This window comes from Cavia porcellus, unplaced genomic scaffold (assembly GCF_034190915.1).
Source record: "Cavia porcellus strain 051 isolate PalLab524CR breed Dunkin Hartley unplaced genomic scaffold, mCavPor4.1 scaffold_24, whole genome shotgun sequence".
Classification (NCBI taxonomy): Eukaryota; Metazoa; Chordata; class Mammalia; order Rodentia; family Caviidae; genus Cavia; species Cavia porcellus.
Window position 1 is genome coordinate 14,430,482 of NW_026947507.1, and position 13,468 is coordinate 14,443,949.

Below are 13,468 nucleotides of genomic sequence, written 5' to 3' on the forward strand. Positions count from 1 at the left end.
TTATTCCATCCTGCTTAGTTATGTGTCTGGGGGTTGGTGCTTCATTTACAAAGCAGGTTGGAAGGTATTGTCTTTCTTTTCAGTCATCAGTTGTCCCATTGAACTACCTACTTCTGCTATCCCTGTCTCTTAAGTTCCAAAGGAGCATTTGGTGGGAGTGTGGTGGTGGTCACACAGCTGGGCCCTGATGTCCTGGGCTCTGATGCCTGTGGTGGGCCTGGTGTGCTTCCCTGGCAGCCCGCTGGCCTGTGTAACACCAGACCATCAATGCAGGCTGCAGCCCTTTGCAGAGAGAGCTGAAAGTGGTGCGTGGTGACTCTGTAGGTAGGTTCTTTACTCCTGGGAAGCTGGCTCAGCTCATTTAAGTGCTGCCAGGACTTTGCTCTGATGAGAGGCAGGCTTTATTCAGCCTCGTGCTTGATGAGCTAGATCTCTGGTTCAGGTTTATGTCTGGGAAGCAGGAATCAAACTGCAAGCATCCATCAGGAGATGGATGATGCAGTAATTTCTTCTGTTAGGCTACTTGTGGTGGCCTCTGCAATCCCATTGTAGTCTGGGATCAGACCAAAAACCAGAAGATGGAAAGGAAAACCTCTGGCTTAGTTCTCTGAGTTTTCACCTTGAAATTAGGAAAGAATAGTTTTTAGAATTTGTGCTTGAGCCCAAGGAAAAATATCTTCAGAGATTATCCAAGAGAGATAAATCTTTTCCTTTTATTCTCTAAAGAACACACGATTAATGCTATGAAAGGGACAAATTGTATTGCATACGTTAGTTGGTAATTTTTCATGATGTTGGGCCCTGTCTGAGAATGAACTATGTCTGAGAATGAACAGACTGCCTCTGTTGGAGGTAAAGTAGATGAAGGCCATTCAAATGAGAAAGATTATGCCTTCAGGAAACCAACTTCAAGGCATAATGTAAGACCTTTCTTCTTTGTTGACTCTTCCCTGGTATGTTTTTTCCTCTGGGTTTTTCTCCTGAAGAATTCCAAGCCTACATTTAGTCTAATTTATGCATTTTTGCTAATGTTCTTGAGCCTTAATCATATTAAATAAGCCCCATAAATTTATTTTTAAACTACTTATGGGCAAATCCTCCATATTGAGAGTAAAGGGAGAAAGTGCCTTGAAATAGAGAAAGAATTGAACAATGAGAGTAGGGACAATTACAGAGCACTCAGGGTGTTCACCATACAAAAGATAGTTTGACAATTAAGGGATTTAATAATTGGATAGTCAATTTAACCTCACTGTGGTAAGAAAAGGAAAAGCAGAATCAAAATTGAGAAAATGTAAACTGTCCTTTCAGCCCCAGCTTTATAACTGATGATAGTGACTTACGTGAAAAATATTATATTTATCGTAATATATTTCAGAAAGTTGCTCATTCTGAGTTTGATTGTATAATTTTTTGATGGCAAGAAAAAAGGGAACGATTAGTTGCTTTGATGCTTATGCAAAAATAATTTTTCACAATGTAGTTCAATATCCCCTATATTAATAGTGGAAAGCAAAAGTGTCAATATGTTAAAGATTTACATTGAAATGTATGACTCACTAAGTCAAGACAACGAAATATTGGTCCTTGTGCTGAGCGCTGATATGGATGAATTCTTAGGAGATGTCACTCTGTTGTATGTAGGCTGGTTGCAAAAGATCCCAGTGATTGCACCACTGTGGAAGGATTCTCAGTGGTCACTGAGCAGCTCTCCCTGAGGGACCTATGCCTTTTTCAATCTCTGCGAGCCCTAGCCAGAATTGTAGCAGTGACCTAGAAGCCAAGGACTTTGCATTACATTTGCAACACCCTTCCCTTCTTTGTGCTCTATAACTTCCCCAGTAACTGGATAAGACAGTGCCTTTTGTCCAAGTTTAGCCACTTCCAGAAGGAATTAAAACAACAACAAAACCACAGAGGCCTTTATCCAACTTCACTGATTGTTTTTTATCGAGTAGCTGCTGAGTTTCTGGGCATTGGCTGTCTGCGTTATTTTTTTATCATCCATATGATACTTCTAGGTTTTCAAAGCTCTTTGTCCTCACTTATCAATTATTCATTTTATCTGTAGCTCTATTAGAATATAGACAATCTTCTTTCATGAGAGTAAGCTTGTAATTTGATGTACCGTAAAAGTTATAGAAGGTATTAAATGGTTTTTTAAAAAAGCATTTAGTGTTGCCATCAACGTAATCCATATAAAGACAGGTTTTGTGTCTAAATAACAATAACTGTGTACACTGTACTGTCCCTGTCTTAAGGGCTTTCAAGCCACAGACAGATGTTTGGATGGCTTGAGATGTAACAGAAATGTTTGTTGATGATAAACTAAAATGCAAATGTATTTTTTGTTTCTGTTTCATGATTTTAAAAATTATTTTTAAAAAATAAGATGACAGTGTTCAAACTTTCATGGGTGTACCTTTTTTTCTTCACCTACATTAATGGTGCCTCAGCTGCTATGTCAGAATAGTCATAGGCTGTTCATTAATCCCTGTAAGGGACCTTTAGAAGTCACCTGGAGTTCTGAAATCTGATGATTCTTAACTCTTAAACATTAACATTTTGTTAAATATGAAAAATCTTTCAGTGTTTTGTGAGAAAATCCTCCATGACAAGAAAATGCTGCATATCATTAAAACTTCACATTTATTAGATTTTTATTAATCACACAGCAGTTATATTTGAAAAATTGTTCTGCATTAGACACAGTATTTATTTAGCTATGGACCATGCTAGTTTTCTTGTAACGCCTTGGTAGTGCCTCAAGCTTTGAATCCTACAGGGACTAAACCTATTTCCCCCCACCCTTTTTTTTTTTTCAACATTTTTTCTTTCCTTTTTTTTTTTTTTTTTTTTTGTTTTTGTTTTTGAGACAGGGTTTTGCTCTGATGGCTGGGCTTGCTTGAACTCACTGTGTAGTCCAGACTGGCCTCAAACTCTTGGTGATCCTCCTGCTTCAGCCCCCTGAGGGCTGGGATTACTAGCATGTGCCTCTACCCAGCTACCCCTTTCTTTTATGTAACTTCTGTGTTCTATGCAGTCTCTTAACTTGAAGGCTAGCGCTCTTTTTATTGTGTTACTGTGTATCTTTTGTGAGGCATTAGAATTGAGCTCTTCTGAAATGTTGATCACTGCATTTCACAGTTGAACAAGCTGCAACTGTGTAGATGTAGTTAGATGTTGTTAGATGTGGTAACTCCTCAGAGACCAAGAGCTTGAGTAGTGTTTCCTAATGTTAAGACAGAAAGCCACTAGTTTTAGACAGAAAACCACTTACAGGTGACTTTAAGATTTCTTCAAAGGACAGTGCAGTGGACTAAATGTTTTATGTCTATCTCGATGACATATGTTGAAGCCCTAATCCTAGTGTTGTGATAGGTGGAGATAGAGCCTATAGAGAGTAGGCTGTGAAGATAGAGTCCTCACACGTGGAATTAGTGCTCTTATACCTGGGAGCCTGGAGAAGGCTTGCCCTTCACCATGTGAGGACCTAAGGAGAAGATGGTAGTTGGCAAACATGAACGAGTACCCTCACTAGAACTCGACCATACTGACATGCTAGTCTCAGCTTCCAGCCTCCACAACTGTGAAGAATAAATATTGGATTTTGTTACAGTAGCTCAGTAACTAAGCTAAGGAACTTGGAAATTATGTAAATTTGAGTTTACTAATTACACACAACTTGATTCTGTGTTATTAATCCTGTTAAGATAGAAGCCATTAGTCTTGATTGACACTTGGTGGAGAGGAGGGAAACACAGAGTACTTGTACCATAATAGGTAGACGGCTTTTCTGGGCTGTGTCTCTGGAGAGGCATTTTTAAAGGGTGTTTTTGTTCTTCCAACCTTAGGATCAAAACTTTATGAAACTATTTGATAGCGATGTAATATTAATATGGAAAATGAAAATTCCCCCTGCTAAGAATCAACTTTGATTTCATCTTCCTGAAAAATCCAAAAGACAATATAATGTCAGTAACGTTAATTGGCAAGAAGGCAGCATTGTTATGGTGAGAACCTTTTTCAGATGAATGACAGTTAAGAAACCAGGAAGCAGCAAATTTATCTAATTTGCCATTTAAAAAGACTGGAAATTTTTATTTTTATGAGGGATAGATTGCTAAACTCATGATGAATTTAGTTGACATTTTTACTTTCTCTTTGTGAAATACATTACAATGAAGCACATTTAATCAAAGTACTAGTTTTATAAAATGGAATTAAAATACTATTGATAATTCAGATATCATTCTTGGGCTTTTATGTAACCAGTTTTGCTGATATAGTTTACAGGTTGCAAAGTTGGAGTAGAATTAGTATCTTTCCATTTTTAAACCACAGGATTTTTTGTTTTTTGGTACCAGGGATTGAACTCACAACCTCTTGGCAGGCAGGTGCTTAAGCTGCTAAGTTAAATCCCCGGCAGCCACAGGAATTTTTTAATAATGCTTGCTGTATCTTCATGGTCTCTTCCCATCAGAAGATAGGTTTGTGATGCCTTCAGTATCACTTGTCATAATATTAGGGTTACTGTCTTGATGTCCTAGTGAGTGAGTGGTGGCTTTTATCTGAATCCAGTGGGCAACAATGGAGACATGAAACTTTTATCAGGGTCCATTTGTATTTCTGTATTTTTTTATTTTTATTTTGGTACTGGGGATCAAACTCACGACCTTGCGCCTGCCGGGTAGGTGCTTATGTCGCTGAACTAAATCCCCGGCCCTTCTTTCTGTATTTCTTGTATTTATATTGAGCAATACACTAAAATGAGTATGCTGGAAAGGAAAACTTGGAATTAATTAAGGCAAGAAGTCAATATGACAACTTTAAACACTTTTGCCAGTATGTAGCATTGCTTGTTTAAATTTTATATTTAAATTTAATCTTTACTTTTCTGACTTAGCGTATTGTTAAGCTTGCATAGATGTTATTTTACTTACTTAGCCATTTACCTATCCCCCTTGAACACTGAAGATAGGGCCCCCGTAGGAAGAGGGCTGAAGTTTTATCTTTGTACTATTTCTCCAAGTTCAGCTTTGTTGAAAATCAGTAACTTCAGCTTCCCAGTTTTGGGCCATAGCCTTGGATGCAGAGGATTCTGGAAGTCAGGAGTTGCAGTGCTGTTTGTTTAATCTTTGAAGGCTGCTGTTTCACATTAGAAAGAAACATAAATGTTACAATAGCAACCAGACCAGCTTTTGAACCTCCAAGAGGTGGAAGAGGAAAAGGAGAAGGTGATTTGAGCCAACTCTCAAAACAATATTCAAGTTAGAGATCTTCTCTCTTGTACAAAGATAAAATATAGACAGACTATTCAGGATGCCCCTGAAGAGGTAATAGTACATAACTTTAGGAGAGGATTGGAAGAGAAAGAGTTGCTGCAAGAAAGAAAGATAGGACTCCTCCAACCTGAGAACACACATCCTCGTCAGTGTCAGAGAAGCCTCTGTTAGATTCATGCTGCCAACCTTGATGCAGATGATCCTCTAACACATGAGGATGATGAAGATTTTGAAGACAAGAGTGATGAAGATGATACTTAGCTCTTCTTTCAGAACTGGAAAAAAATTAAAGAAGGATGAGCTGAAGAGCAGACTAGGAATAAATAAGAACAGAAAGCTGAAAAAGCTTTTCCTTTATCTCATTGGCCCATCCCAGCCTCAGGCCACCTTCAAAGTTAAAAGAAGTAGGATGGTTGTACTAACCTTAAGAACTGTGCAAAAGGTGTAGATGGTCAGAAGAAAGACAAAAGGTTTGTAAATGGTGCACTGTGATCTGAATTTCACAAAATGATCACAGAGAAATATATTAAGTAGTATGGTTTTAGGTGCTTAAATTCTGTAAAATATTGAGGATTGGTCTGTTTTTTTTTTTTTTTTCTTTCCTACCATCTACATAGTGTAGAGCCCTCCCTAATTTTAAGATCCAGAATATCTTGTCCTTTGATGATGCATTGTATGATAATGCACATGGGAATAGGTTTAACAGAATTTCTATTCCCTGAATGTTTCCAGTCACATGTTTTGTTTTTAAAATTGGAAAAAAAATCTTGCCTTCAGTAAGTATTTTTAATCTAAATTTTAAAAACTAATAGAATTAGTAATTTTGGAGCACATTCAACTTAGTTTCCAAAACATTTGTGTTTAGTATTTGATCAGATTAATGATCTCAGTGTAAATAAGCACATATTAAGTGCGGCTTTAAAAAATTTGTCGTCTGCCTAGTAACACTAGGCTACTATTTAGTGTGACCACCTAAAAATGTTGAAATACATAGTGTTTATTTTGGTAACCTGTTCTGCCACTTGTGCTGATTTTTACTGGTCTTCTCTGAAACCAGTCTGAATTACTAAGACTTTATTTTGAGTTTTTTCAGTCAGGAATGTCCTTTTCACAGCTTTGTTAATAATTGGACTATTTTTTTTTTTTTTTTTTTTTTTTTTTGGTCTTTCTTGGTACCAGGGATCGAACTCAACGACTGCCTGCTTGCAAGGCAGGCGCTTATGCCGCTGAGCTAAATCCCCAGCCCCAATAATTGGACTATTGAAATAGAGTAATTATTGAAGTAGAGTTATATTGCTTTTCACTTCTCAGGACTTTGATATTTGGATAGGGCTAGGCGTGTCTGTAATATGCTTATTAGAAAAGTAAACCCTACAGTGTTGTTTTAAACAACAGTGTTTTAAACAACACTGACTGACCACATTCAAGTGAAAGAATCCTGTACAGCTATCAAGAGTTCTGGGCTTCAGGGCTAATTTGTTTATATTCAGTGATTGTGGGATTGTTAGACACATCACTTGACATTTATTTCTCAGTATTTTTATGAAACAGATTATTACTGAGGACTGTTCCATTTCTGTAATCCTCAGAAAATAATGCTTTGATTGTAATTAGATTAGTGTCAGTTTCTCTGCTTATTGAGTTCTGAGAGCGTTCAGTCAAGGTGCAGAGCTGTAAAAAGCTGTTGGTGGCAATTACAGAGAGAATGTGCATACATGTATGAGGATAAATTAGCAGATAGGAACAGGCTTTCTTCCTTCCCTCCCATTGATTAAAATCTGCTGCAGTTTTAAGATTAATATAAATCAGGTAGAGACAGTATACATGAATGAAAGGCAGTGGTTAAAGAATGTTGGTTATCCCACAAACATGGAACCTAAAATTTAGATCACTAAAGGTTGGATAACATCAATAGAGGAAAAGATCCTGTGTCCAAATAAAACAGAATATATAAATGTAGGAGGCACTGATTTTAGAACTGTTTGGAGATAATAGGTTAGTCTAAGACACAATAGGAATTTAGAAATCTGGTTCTGAATCAAGCAATGTGACAGTATTTATTGAAACATAGATACTGGCCTGGCAGGAGATTTCAGTGATAAACACAAAGTATTGGTGGAAACAAGGGAGTCAGAATGGGAGCCTATGCATATATTCTCTGCTCATGCTGTCTGAACGGTTGCTGCTGGCTAGTTAGTGGAAGTGTACATTTTATCTGTGCTCTTTCAAATGATAGATGCCATAATAAATTTAAAATATTAAGTGTAATCACTGAGTGTGAATTTTTAAATTCTGCAATTAAAAAATTATGTTCAAAATGCCATTAATTTTGAGTTCAGGTGAATAAAGGGAAGCACAACTCCTTTTTTGTTTGTCCTTCTGCAAATGAATTACTGCCTTTTTGGAACTGAAATACTGATGAGCTTTCTGTTCTTTTACTGGCTTCAGTTGTCTCCTCGTGGTGGTTATGTTCTCTTCTTTTGCAAACGTTACATTTTGCATTGTTTCAGATTTTTTCAGAGTACTCTCATACATGTTCATTCACTCATTCAGTAAGTCCTTATAAGCTAGCTGTCACATGTACCGATGCCAGACACCCTCATGTGGTAAACAGAACACACATAGTCTGGTGTTTTCAAGGAATTGGTATGCTAATTTCAGAGGGAGTTGATAGTAAGCAGATACTGCATATTCCTCTCTGAGGAAATGATTTTTAAACTACAAGGATAAGATGGATCGCAGGTCAGGATGGGCTGGTTATTGTTTGGACATGGGAAGAGATTCCAAGTTGAGGGATTACTTGGTTGAAGTGAGAATGTGATAGTGGGAATGCTATAGGTGTCATGGAAAAAATTAGCCCAAGTTTATTTCATGAAGGATGGAGTGGTGTAGTAAGGTTGAGGACCTTGGAGATTAAGAAGTTTAGATTAAAAGATTATTTTCATTGTGCTGCAGACTGACTATTTGTGTCCTCCCAAACTTCACATGTTGAAATCCTAGCCCCAAAGTGTTGGTATTAAGGCATGGAATATTTGGGAATGGTTAGATCACAAGAGTAGACTACTTCTGGATAGGATTAATTCCCTCCAAAAAGGGATTTGGAATTAGTTAGCCACTTCACAGGGATGCAGGGTAAAAGCCCTATCTGTACATTCCCATGTCTCTTTGCAAGCGCTGAAGCTGTTGGCACCTTGATCTTGGATTTGCCAGCTTCCAAAACTGTAATGTAAACTTTCATTGTTTAGAAGTGACCAGTTTGTGCTAACTTGTTAGAGCCACCCAAAGTGATGAAGTAATATGTGTAAATGGATCATGCTGGGGCAAGAGTGAAAATGAGGCTGCCAGCTGTGTGATGAGTGTATCAGCAGGTGAGTAGACGTTGGAGGGGTCGGGAGTGCTGTGGCTGAGAGGAGTGGCTGCATACAGAAGTATATTTTGGAGGCAGAATAAGAGGATGGGTGATATTGGAGAAGGGAGGTGATTTCCCTTAAACAGTTCTGACTATAGCAACTGGATGACATATTAAGGTGGAGAAGATTGCAACAGAAGTGCTATTTGTGGAAGATGAGCAAGATTGGACAGCTGAAGCTAGAGATGGATGTGAGTGCCCCCAGTGAAGGTACAGGTAGTCCTGGTATCTGAAGGGACAGAAAGAGGTTTAGGCTGGGAGTGTCTGTGTAGGATTTTTGGGCATCAGTATACATCAGAGGTTGTACAAAGGCAGTAGGAGGAAGCCCAGCATGACCCTTGAGACATCAGCATTTAGAGGCTGGATATAGGAAAAGGGACCAACAAAGGGAAATGATATCAGGGGACCCATGGAGCTGTGTTATTTTTTGTTTGTTGGTTTGGTTTTTTAAGAATGATTGTCTGTAGTACCAAAAGCTGCCAAAAATTCCAGAAAGATGGCAAATGTCTGTGGTTTAACAGTGTGGAAGGAAATCATTGCTGGGACTGCTGAGAACAGTTCTGACAGTGGTAGGATTAGAAATCAAATTGGAGTCAGTCAAAGGGCAGGGAAGGTGAGGAAGGGGGGACGTTATTTAGATAGGGTTTTGAGACATGTTGCTGTGAAGGGCGCAGGTGGTGTGGCCAAAAAGGAGATAGAACCCAAAGAAAGCTTTGTTGTATTTGTGAGAAGGGAGAAGCTTTTGTGTTTTTTGGGTTTTTTGCAACAGACTCATCCCAGCAGGAAAGGGAGAGAAGAATCAAGAAAGTGGAAAAGAGTCATGATGTTTGAGGATGTGAGGGAAGTTGCCTCCTACACACACAAACTGGTTAGTGACAGAAGAAAGGACAATAAGGGACAGATAGGGACAGTTGACAACCTTGAGATGATAAATTAACAGCCTTCTCAGTGAGAGAGCTGCAAGACTGTTGGCTGAAAGAGCAGGGTGGGAGCAGCCTAGACACATGGGAAGATGAGTGCTGGGGACCAGAAGCAGCCTGCTGGAGGTGTGTCCCGGGAATGTGGGGCAGTGAGGAGCGCAGTTCTGTGGGAGGATCTCAGGTTAGGTCCGTTAATCCCTCTCTTCCACGCACTGATGCAAGATCAGTGAGGTGCCTGAGGCAGGCCTTCTGGAGTTAGAATTAATTAAAACACATGGATCGCAACTCCTGTTCAGTGCCCAGTCCCACTTTACCCTTTGAAAACCATAAACACAAGGGGAGCTTTTAAGCCTTGTGGTACATATTTACATTACAGAACTGTCAAAGGATGATTAGTGCCCAGGTTCTGGTACCTTTTTAGTACCTTTTAGGCATCCACAAGTATTTCATGTGAACGGTAGGAAGAGAGCTGGCCTGGCTTACCCATGGATGAAATGCAGTCATTTCTACATCCTCCTCCTTCTGACCTGATTGTGTGCCCTTAGCACATAGGGAAGCAATGTAATTAGAGTTCTGGGGGTTTTATTATCAATAATGGAAACACCACAGTCAGAAATCTCTTTAGCCCTAAGCACTACCATTGGGGCTAAGTGGCTCCCCTGGGTGCCATGAGTTGTTGCCAGCAGCTTTAGTGAGGCAGACAGAAAGGGGGCAGAGGACAGGGAATGGAGCAAGAAAGAAAAAAAAGTCTCTTCCTGTGGTCAGGCTGAACTGTGCAGCCCAGGACTGCTGGTCTCGGGTGGGCAAGCAAACTGGAGGAGAGAAGATAAGTGCTGTTTCCCAGGTGGATCTTTTGCACTGTGCTCTTAGCAGAATCTGGCCTTTAGTACGGGTACTTGGAGGTGGGGATTCTTTAGGTCACTCCACAGACAGTGAAGCTGAGGCTTGGAGATACTTAAGACTAACATCAAGCTCTAGGTAGGGAAGGCCAGGTATGAGGAGGAAGCAGAGGGGGAAAGAGCCAGGGACAGCTCCAAGAATCCAGAGCTGCACAGTTCAGACTGTATGGACACAGGAGGTGACTATTGCAGTGGTCACTGCAGCCTGGAACACCTGAGAGGTCCATGGTTCATCAGGGCTTGGAAGATCGTGCTGCCTTTTGAGAGAATGGGACATCCCTTTCTTCCCAGACCCAGCCTGGATTCCTTATAATTGTCATTTCTTTTAGTGGAGATGTTGTGGGCCTTTTGATGAGAGACTTTTCCAGGCATAGGACCGGGCTTTTCTTCATTATCACTTTTCTTTCTTTCTTTTTTTTTCCATACACAGACTTACACTAGAATTTCTCTCAGGTGGAATCCTATACCACTCAGTGCCAGAAGTGGGAAACTGTTACGTTACCTTTGGAATAGAAGGGCCGCTAACCGCAGGCTGGGGCATTAATGTCTTTGTTCCAAAAGGTGTAGTTAATTGGTTGGTCAGGCAGAAGTGCTGTCACCTGTCAGTGTGCCCAGGAACTCCCAGCTCTCCCAAGTCCTCATCACAATGAGGAAAACAAAGTCTACTTCTGACTATAAGCCACAGAGGCCTTATTAGCATAATTCTTTCTGGATCATAAGGCTTTATCCTCCCTGTGCCTTGTGTTCTTTCTATAATCCTGTATTTGTAGCTAGAGAGCCTGGGACTTGAATAAAACTTTATTTTTGTGTGGTCAAATCCCACGGTTTCACCCTCTTTGTTTAAAAGACATTTGTAGGGCTGGGAATTTAGCTCAGCGATGTAAGCGTCTGCCTGGCAAGCTCAAGGTCGTGAGTTCGATCCCCGTTACCCCCCCTCCCCAAAAAGTAAAAAGACATTTGTAATCCAAAAACATTTTCCTGCAGAGACAATATTACCTGAAGATCTAGTTACCCGTCCACCTGTGCACAATGCATTTACCCCTTCATATGCTGAATTTTTCTCAGCAGTTTGTTGTCCTGTGTGTAGCTTTGCCTGATCTTCTGGCTGGTAGTGTGTGTGCTCACCCTGTGAGTACTTGACCTTGGAGGGACAGTGTGTGTGGCTAGAATTTATCGAAACATACGGAAAATGCTCAAAGTTTTAATCTGTTTTTCTTTCAGAGTTGTGTCTGCAGAGTTGTTAGGGTGAAATGGCTGGGCCAGGAATATATAGCTCAGCAGCACAAGCACCTGCTTGGCAAATGCAAGGTTCTGAGTTAAATTCCCAGTACCAAAAAAAAAAAAAAAAAAAAAATGCAGTGAAACAGCTTTGGGATGCTCCAAGAAGTTGGCAGTGAAGAGGGGAAGGAGAAAGAAGAGTGGAAAACAGAGGCTAAGAATGAGATGTGACATACGGGGCCTGACTGGCTGAGTGGCTTTGCGGAAGAGGTGTAATGAATGATTTTGAATTAGTTCTCCTTTTCCTCAGTCCACCTGTATTTCAAATCATTTGAGAACCCTGATAATCAACTTGCTACTCTACCAGACACATGAGAGACACAGATGTAAAAACAGCAGAGGGAGATGAGGTAGAGGGAGTGACATTATTTGGGGCTACATGCTATAATTTTTTCTGTAGATTTTGAAGTACAAATAAAAGTGAATACTTTATAACCTTTAAGGGACTTTTGGGGTGACTGAAGTTAGGGGCCTTAAATTTAGAGGCTAGTCTTATTAAATTGCTAACGTGAAGGACAGGTACTTGGGAGGCTGGCAGTGACATATGAAACCTTGTCAGAATATCTTTCAATAATTAAGAAATAAGTAGTTGAAATTCCATTCTAGTTCTAGGAGCCATGAAGCAGTTCCTTAAATGGCTCTGTAAAAGGAGTGACTGCACACCCCTTCCCCCCAGCAGAATTTCCATCAGTGTCTGTTGGACAATAAGGCTGGGAGCTCGGGTGCCGTGCTCATGAAGGTGTGTTCAGATTTACTGACACCTGTAGGATCCCTGAAGACTGGGATTCTAATTTGAAGAAGTAACGATATGAAAGGCCTTGTTACCAAAATAGAAGTGGGATATCTTATAAATTAATATTGAGTTTTGTTTTGTTTTCTTTAATCCACCAACCAGCCTTTAATTTGGAAACCCCATTTCATATCAGTTATTAATTGCAGAATGAGAAACCAGTGGAAAGAATGAAGGGTGACTTTGTCTTTTTCATATTAGAAGTTTCCTGGCTCTTTAAGTCTTGACTAGTGTTGTGGTGAATCCTCCTTTACATGCATTGTTGATTTAGACTGGAGTGGAAGGAGGTAGGGTGGAGCTGCTCTGAGTGACAAGCGGTACTGTGTGTCTGTCTTCTAACCCTGACTCTACTAAGAGCCACTGGACAGGGCTATCTACCTTTTCAGGTCAGCCCTGATAGAATACCCTTTGGGCCTGAGGCTATCATTTTCTTCAAATAAAATACTGTGCCATTAAAAATGAAATGATTTTAAACAATCTTGAGTTACTTTTACTGGAATAGAAAGTTTACCTGAATCTGAATTATATCACGTCCTGATATTTTCTGTTGTATTTCATCAGATGAAGATCAGTTGTGGGTAAAGTCTGATGGCTAAATCTTTCTGTAGTAATGAGAATTTGTTTAGCATTCTTCAGCGTTTTGTTTTGTTTTTTAACTTGAGTTGCCTTAGAGGTACAACTGTGTAAAATAGACATTGTATTAGTTTTTATCAGATGGAATGGAAATCAAATCTGTAAAATTTGAATCTCTTAAATCCAACAAAGGATAGAATATATCCTGTTAATTTGTCAAACTTCTAGAGAACCGCCTACAGATGAGACAGTGAGGATTAATCAAGCCTCTGTAAGAGAATTTGAAAAATACAGTTTTCTAATTATACAGTCTC

The 13,468-nt window shown here is 39.6% G+C and overlaps 1 protein-coding gene and 1 pseudogene across 3 annotated transcripts in view; both read left to right on the forward strand.

Annotated features, from left to right (window-relative positions):
- Dctd (dCMP deaminase) overlaps positions 1 to 13,468 on the forward strand; it is a 48,715-nt gene that overhangs the window by 2,215 nt on the left and 33,032 nt on the right. The gene's annotated exons all lie outside the window — the stretch shown is intronic.
- Positions 33 to 11,465, forward strand: LOC134472667 (spliceosome-associated protein CWC15 homolog; annotated as a pseudogene).